Below are 8,556 nucleotides of genomic sequence, written 5' to 3' on the forward strand. Positions count from 1 at the left end.
ACTTTTTTTTTTTTCATGTCAGTTTGGTTCCCAAGTAAATATATATTGATTTAGCAATCTTTTGATGTTTGCGCTGAACAAGACAAACATTATTGTTGTTAAATACTGACTTTTTATTTTTTACAGTGCAATAAAATCATATTTTTGAAATATTTATAATTGTATTATTATTATTATTGTTGTTGTTGTTGTTATATTTAAGGAAAAATAGCTTGCTACAGAATATTGGTAACTACTAGAAATTAATTGTGTATTGTATGTGTAATGTGGGGTTTGGTGTTTGGGTTTTGTTTCATGTTCATGTTTTCCATGTCTTTTATTTTGTAATTGTTTCATGGTCCCTGTTTGCGTCATGCTGACACACAAGAGTCTCTTCACAAAATGGCCGCCCTTCTAGAGTCTCGTCACGTCTCAGCTGATCTTCCAGAGTTTCGTCATGACATGGCCGCCATTTCAGAGACTGCTCAAGTTACGCCTGAGTCGGACGCAGAACTTGGGCCAAGACTGAAAAGACATGGAAAACATGAACATGAAACAAAACCCAAACACCAAACCCCACATTACAGTATGCAACAATTCCCATCATGATTCTTCATCATTACCTGTCAATGCAAAAACGCCCACATTTTATCTTGTGACCTGCCTTGTGATCAAAATCAAAGTGAACTTGAAATGGTTTGAAATGATGTTCTGTGATTGAGGTGGTTTTTAGTGAGCACTCAGCTCAGTTAAACTGAAGCTGCACCTCCGTGCTTGCAGCCTTCACGACACATGCGCTGTTTACTGAGAATCTGATGACTAATGATCTGAGAAAAGGGTACTATTAATATTAATAGCCAAACAACAGCTGGTGGGAACAAATAAAAGCAAATATACTTCACTGTATTATTATTAGTGTTATAGGTAGGGAAATGCCATGGATGCACCCATCTGAGGCCAAAAAATGTGTATGTGCATGTGTATTTCACTTTCCCATTTCTCACATAAAAAAAAAAAAAATCATTACACAGTCCACTACCAGCATTTTTAATATGTCATCTTTGATGTATCTGTGTAATTGCAGAGTCCATTAATGCATTTAAACTTGTGCTTATTACAATCGTAGTTGCACATTAAACAGCTCTGTCTTCTATTTATTCAAATAAAAGCATCTCTCAAACCTTCATATTTGAAGTACAAAACCAGGAATATAACTTTTAAACAGCATGTTGTCATTTTCTCAAAAGGCATAACGTGAAACGCTGACTGCTAAATGCAAATGGATGCGAGTCTAATCAGAGCAACACAGCTTCTGCAGTACTCACGCATGGATGACATATCAGCATGCTCTGAAGACAACACTGAATGCTTCTTCAGATGCAAGCAGTGATTTTGTATGTCTGTTTTATTTAATGAGGTAATTTTGTATTATGGTATTTTAACTATCCAAGGTCAAAAGAAAAAATACAATTTCTCATAATACACATTGCAGCATCACCTCTTTTCTCACATTTTCTGAAATGGTTCATTTAAGCGTTCATTTTCTCTAAAGCCCTCCTTTCCAAGAGCCTACTCTGCTCTGATTGGTCAGATGCCCAGTCTGTTGTGATTGGTCTACTGCTTACAGCTCATGTAGGAAACTAAATACCCATTAACATGGGGAACATACAGTATTGTCTAACATCACCTGACCAAACTGAAAAACAGGTCTCATCTTATCCTCTTGTCAGAGAAAGTGTTAACAGCAGTATGAACTGACAGCAATATCTATGGACTCTTAAAGGGGTCATATGATGCGATTTAAATTTTTCCTTTCTCTTTGAAATGTTACAAGCTCTTGGTGCATAAAGAAGATCTGTAAAGTTGCAAAGACTAAAGTCTCAAATCCAAAGAGATATTCTTTATAAAAGTTAAGAGTCAGCCACGCCTACCTAAAATCAACGCGAAAAAAAGACAGTATAAAGCCACGGTCACACTAGGCTTTGAGCATGCGAAATTCGTTTGGACGGTGCTGCGAAAAGGAGCGGGAGCAGGATATGACATCACGCGCCAAAATATCCTCACTAGTCATAATTATTTTCTATTTAAGTGATTACAATCAGTCACAAGTATAGTTAACGGATATAACACACCAAATGCGAGTTTTGGGCAGTGTAGAGTAGCGCTTGTTGTTTGTCATTTCTCCGATCACAAATGCAGACATGGTTTTATGTTTACGCGGCATGATGCAACTCAACGCGAAAAAAAGACAGTATAAAGCCACGGTCACACTAGGCTTTGAGCATGCGAAATTCGTTTGGACGGTGCTGCGAAAAGGAGCGGGAGCAGGATATGACATCACGCGCCAAAATATCCTCACTAGTCATAATTATTTTCTATTTAAGTGATTACAATCAGTCACAAGTATAGTTAATCAAGTACACACACGCACACATACAAATCTCATGTAATAAAAAAATCACATAAAATTACACATTTCACTGTTCAAATGTGCCATCCACTCCTAGTGTTTCACTTGCCACCGCAAACCAAGCCGCTTCTCTTTTTGTGTGATTTTTTTGTAATCTTTTAAAGTTGTGTTGTATAAAGCAGGATAATGCGACACTGCTAAAATTAGCGATTCCTCCATTTCTGTACCGAGAGGTTCATTATAATCCGTAATTATGTCCCGCTGGATGCAACAATTGCCTCGTTTATAATGGGTTTTAATGTTTTTGTCTCGTCGCTCCGGCCGGACAGGGCATCACAGTATGGTAGGGGCGTAACATTTCCGTCACACGCTTGAGGTATTCGGCCAATCACAATGCACTGGATAGCTGGCCAATCAGAGCACACCTCGCTTTTCAGACCGATGAGCTTTGTAAAAATCGACGCGTTTCAGAAAGGTGAGGCATAGAGGAGAAACAATAATGTACAGTATGTGGAAAATAATGTGTTTTTTAACCTTAAACCGCATAAACACATTTCATTACACCAAATACACCAAATAATGTTCTTTTTAGCAACATCATATGACCCCTTTAAGGTAATCAGCTAACATAGCTAGTTGTTCTTATTGCGTTTTATTCCATTTTAACCCTTTGATGCACATCATGGGTCTAAGTTTATATATATATATATATATATATATATATATATATTTGCAAGAACTTAATTTCATCATTCAGAATTCCAGGAATTTCTAAATTAATTTGTTTTTGATCATCACAAATTCTTTTTTGTTTTTTGTTTTTTGTTTTTGTGTCACTATACCCTTCTAATGCACAACATGGGTCTAAAATTACCCGTATTAATTTCTTATGTAATTTCAGTTATGGATGAGTGTTTCTTTGCTGAATCTCTTAAATAAATGTTTTTCTATCATTTATTATTCCAGATAGTCTTTAAATATGTTGTTTTTGACTTCCACAAATAATTATGTTTATTTTTCCTTCCTTCATTTATAAACAAACACAGTTTTTGTATTTCTACATCAGTTTTACACACGTGTCTAAAATGACCCGTATTCATTTCCTATGTTATTTCAATCATGCCTGAGTGATTCTTTGCTGAGTCTTTGAAAGAAATGCATTTTATCATTTATTATTCCAGGTATTCATTAAATATCTTGTTTCAAAAATGTATCAAATTGTATCAAAAATGACCCATATAGAAACCTTTAATATTTGCTAAATTTTGCAAGTAGGAACATGTTTACTGCAGAAACTTTTCACCTGCCCCACATTTCACAACAAAATTGATGTACATTTAGTCTTATTTTATAAATTATTACCAAAGAAAATATTTGATATACTCTGGAAGATAACTGGACATCATATTTGAATGTTAGGCTAAGGTTACCTTGACCTTGAAATCTATTACTAGTGAGACAGAGAAACATGTCCAATACTATTAGCTAGCTTGTTGTTGATATATTCTATTTTAGCTGGTCACCATTTCTGTCAGTGTTCCTGAAAAGTAATAGTTTTGGACATACAAGGTTTCTGTCTGACAGCGAAGATATATAATCAGTACATACATAATCAACTGCTCTTTATCCAGAGTGTTAGTATGGCTGATCCCAGACATTCTACATTAACGGCTGAAATGTTTGTAGAGACACTGCATGATGAGGAAGATCAGGCAATTCTTAGTCCTGATTCAGAGTCTGAAATATCTGATGCTGATGACTTAGACTATGTGCCACAGGGTCAATCTGGAGTTGTAGGTGTAAATTCAGCTCTCCTAGATGAAGAAGACTCATTTGATAACATTGAAGACTTGTCTGATGAGCCCTCTGAAGAGGAAACCCAGCCCCAGTCCAACAGATTGATTAAAAATGGTTTGCAGCTAGTCATGTAAGCAGAGAAAACAGAGGTGGCCCATGGTGCTGTGGTACAATGTGCTGGATGTTGTCACCCTCATTGCCTAGACCAGGGGCGGTCCTGGAGAGCAACAGTCCAGCAGAGTTCAGCTCCAAGCCTAATCAAACACACCTGAACAAACTAATCCAGGTCTAAGGGTTTCTAGAAAGTGAGGCAGGTGGGTTTTGGTTGAAGCAAAACTCTGCAGGACTGTGGCTCTCCAGGAGCACTGAGATGGCAATTTGAGATGGTGCTGTACCTGTGTGATTTTATTTTGTTAGTTTTATTTTCATCTATTTGGTCACATTCACTACAGTTGCACTACAGACAGTTCAATTTCAGTGTTATCGGTTATCAGTGATATGTGTATGTTATGTGTGACTAAGTGGCAAATAAACATATTTAAAGCATTAAATATGTTAGTCTAAATAACTGCTAAAATAATTATTTTAACAAAATGTCTTTATTCTTTTTTTATAGATCAGGGAATATGAAATGCTGAAATAAACTGATTTCAAAAGATAAAACAAAACAAAACAAAAAATGCCCAGCGAAGTATGAAATAACAAAGGAAATTAATATGGGTCATTTTAGACCCATGTTGTGCATTAGAAGGGGTTTTCATAGCTTGTGCATCAAAGGGTTAATATCAAAATGTTAGTGAGAAAAAGAAAAAACTTTCAGATATCAATCTGCATAAGTCATCGGTTATGATCATCTTTGGTAGCTCCTTTGAAGGCATCTTGAGTTAAACAACTTCATATTTAAGAAAGCACTTATAAAAGACCTGAACCAGAAGCGACGCAGCCTGTTTTACAGAATACAGAAGTTTGTTGAGCATAACCCCCATTTCAGGTCCTGAGGTTTAGCATTTGTGATATGAACAGTAACAATGGTGTCGTTTTACCATATCAACTCATGCCCGAATCCGACAATGATACACTGGAGGGAATAGCTGATTAATCTGAACCACCATCACAAACACATCTTGAGGACATTTCTCTGTGGTAAGCCGTTTTTAAGTTTGTTGTACATTGTAGATGAGATGTCATAAATGTGTCATAAATTCTTCTCCATCAGTGGTAACAAGTGTATGTCAATCAACAAACCAATGTGTACAATTCTAATTTATTGATGTGCTTGTGCACCTGTGGGAACTGTACCAGAATGCCAAGCAAAGCTGAAAACCTTGGGAAAAAAATAATTTAGACAACACAAACCAAACTCTTACAGGCCTCATCTACAACTAACGTGCTTAAGGCTGGTTCGAAATACACATTCAGTGTTGGGCAAGTTACTTCAAAAATGTAATACATTATACTTATTACTGTCTTTTGAAAGTGATCAGTTACATTACAATATTGTAATTACATTACAATATTGTCTCTGAATTGTAATGCATTATACTACTTTTGTGCTACTTTTGAGTTACTTTCACTTTGAAGCACAAACCGCAATTACATTCAGAAATAGGGGTAAATAAAGAGGAATGGACAAACAATAAACAAAATAGCTAGCCTATAGACTATTTTAGTTCTCCTCACTAAACATGAAATCCTTTCAACTTAACGGTATTCAGAACCACTTAATTTTGAGTTAATATGTTGTTGTAACGTCCATTATTGAGACTGTAACGAGTAATAATATTACCCAAATATTATTAGTAATGTGTTATATTACCGCGTTACAGCAAAAAGTAATATACTACTTTTGTAATGCGTTACTCCCAACACTGTATACATTGTTCGCGGGAAGCTAGTGAAGACCATAGGTGGGCATTATGCAAATTTGTTGCAAGCCTGTAGGTTTGTGCAGGAACTAAGACTGGGCTTACTAGTGACTTGTTTCAGCCAGTGCTGAATTGGTTCTTTCTTTTATAGGAGATAACAGTCCATCCACTGTTGTCCGCTCACATCAAAATCTACCAACATATTTGTTTAGAACTGGTACAGACTGTTTTCACTTGTAAACTGCACTTGATATGTGCATATTTCTCTCCTGATTCAGACGGAAAGGCTTTTTCCAAGTCCCTTTGTCGTGCACTTTGATCTTTGAAACTTTTACATTCACAAACTGCTATATTATACTCTAAAGCAAAGGTAATATCAAAAAAGCATAATAGGTGGACTGTAAGTTGGTTAATATTGTATAATTTTAAAATTAGAGGTTAATTACACAGAAAGGGCTTTGATTTGACCGAGCATACTCATTTAATCTTGGTCAACTGTGCAAGATCACATACATTTTAAAAATGCATCCATAATGAAGAATATGGTGAATGTGAGATGTGAGATGTAATATGAAGAGATTAGAAATATATCTCACTCACAGTTACTGATATTTGGGTGGATATCATATTTCTACATTTAAGTTTAATATATATTCCATATGGCATTAAAAATTCTAATAAAATTGCTGCTTTTGAGAAACAGCTGATGCAAGATAATTTCATATCCTCAGTACATTTTAGCCAGCCAGCCATCTTAAGCCAGTGTTTCAAAGACTATGTGTAGGAATTAAAATGATGGTTAACTTCTCAAATTTGTTTGCCCTGAAAGTGCAAAACACCCAGGAGCTACTAGAAAAAAAATTATGTTGAAAATTACTTGATCAATCCTCATTTTATGAAAGCTTTTCCAAAATGGATCGGTCAAGCTGAATGTCATATTCTTCTGCATAATAAACAGCATTATTTTACCCTCTCACTATTAAAAGCATCATTGGTTTTTCTTGTGCAAGACTTGCCGGCAAGCCCATTAAGGAGTCCATTTGATCTCTTTACTTCAAGCATGTCCTTTTCCTCACATGTAGTGTAACATCTCTGTGGTTGATGAGCTCCCTCTCTGAGCTGCAGTGTCTGCTCTTTGCTGGGCTTGCCTTGGGATCAATACATCCTCAATTTATTCTCCTTTAGGTTGGACAGATTTAGTGTCCCTTGTTTTCCGTGCAGCTCAGTGAGTGAGCGCTGCTCTTGTGCTGTGATCCCGAGTGTTTCCATATGCTCTCTCTCTCCCTGTTAGCCGCTAAATGCTAAGTTGCATGTAAAATGCTCATGAAACTATTATTTATGTTGACATATCATATTTACTTACACCCACCAATTTCCTGTAGGAGAATGGAGATTCTATTAAAGCCTTCTATTACATATGCATGAGCATTGTGACTGACACTATTACAGGCCACCAGCATTTTTGGTTGCCAGATAGTAATTTATCAACAAAGAAAATAAAATTAAAGCTAAAAATAGGAATTTTTTCCTATTTCTTTATTTCCTTATTCCTTTTATGTCATATAAAACTTTGATGTACAATGTAAAATATTGTACAACATATTGTTAATTTAAAGCCTGGCTGAAAGGCATTCCAAGCGTGTTGATATAACAGCTCAACAGCAGGATATTTCACTATTTGTATCACTCCGCTTGTTTGTGTTTGTGTGTTACAGAGAGACTGTTTATTAGTGGTGGGCATTTTTCAGTGACTCTTTCCGCATGTTACATCGATACACCAGTAGGTGGTGACAAGGGTTTGTCTTTGTGAGTGAGTCATTGTATCGTTCACCTAACATATTTATTCAAAAACACTAGCTGTTTCTCATCCTGAAGGTCCTTTAACCTTCCTTTAAAGGAATAGTCAGCCTAAGGCCCAAAGAGAACATGGATAATGATCATGTAAATTAAATTTGACGTGTTTTTGATTCAAGACAACATGACTTTATCAGAAAAAAATTAAGTGTAAAGTATGGATGCTTTAATGGTTAAGCCTGCATTTAAAGGTGATACTCTTCATTAAACAAAATGCAAATGACAAGGAAAGGACAATTTCTCCTCTAGCAAAGGAAAAGAAAAAAGGCAGGTCATTCACAGTTGGCCTTGAACTGTGATGATTTACTTTTCACCTTTACTGAAGTATTAATGATGATGGTGTGGGATGATATAGTTAGTGCGGTGTGCTGTGCTGTGCTCATCCATTTGCAATGTGGACTCTCCCCACCCTGTCACTGCACTGTGTGGAGAATGCATGTAATGAATAATATACCAGAGGACTAACAGCGGGGTAATTACAGGATAATGAATGCACCTGTGTTTTGCCCACAGTGTCAGCACTAAAAAAAAAATGAAATAAAAAAAAATCTGGCAGTATGTTGCTGCTCTCCCCAAGCCAAAACACAGAGACTGAAGCCCCTCTAATGGTTCAGCTGAATGAAGCCTCAGATTGTTTATAGAGTCATCTGG

The sequence above is a fragment of the Sinocyclocheilus rhinocerous genome, unplaced genomic scaffold, assembly GCF_001515625.1.
Source record: "Sinocyclocheilus rhinocerous isolate Xijiao unplaced genomic scaffold, SAMN03320098_v1.1 scaffold718, whole genome shotgun sequence".
Lineage (NCBI taxonomy): Eukaryota > Metazoa > Chordata > Actinopteri > Cypriniformes > Cyprinidae > Sinocyclocheilus > Sinocyclocheilus rhinocerous.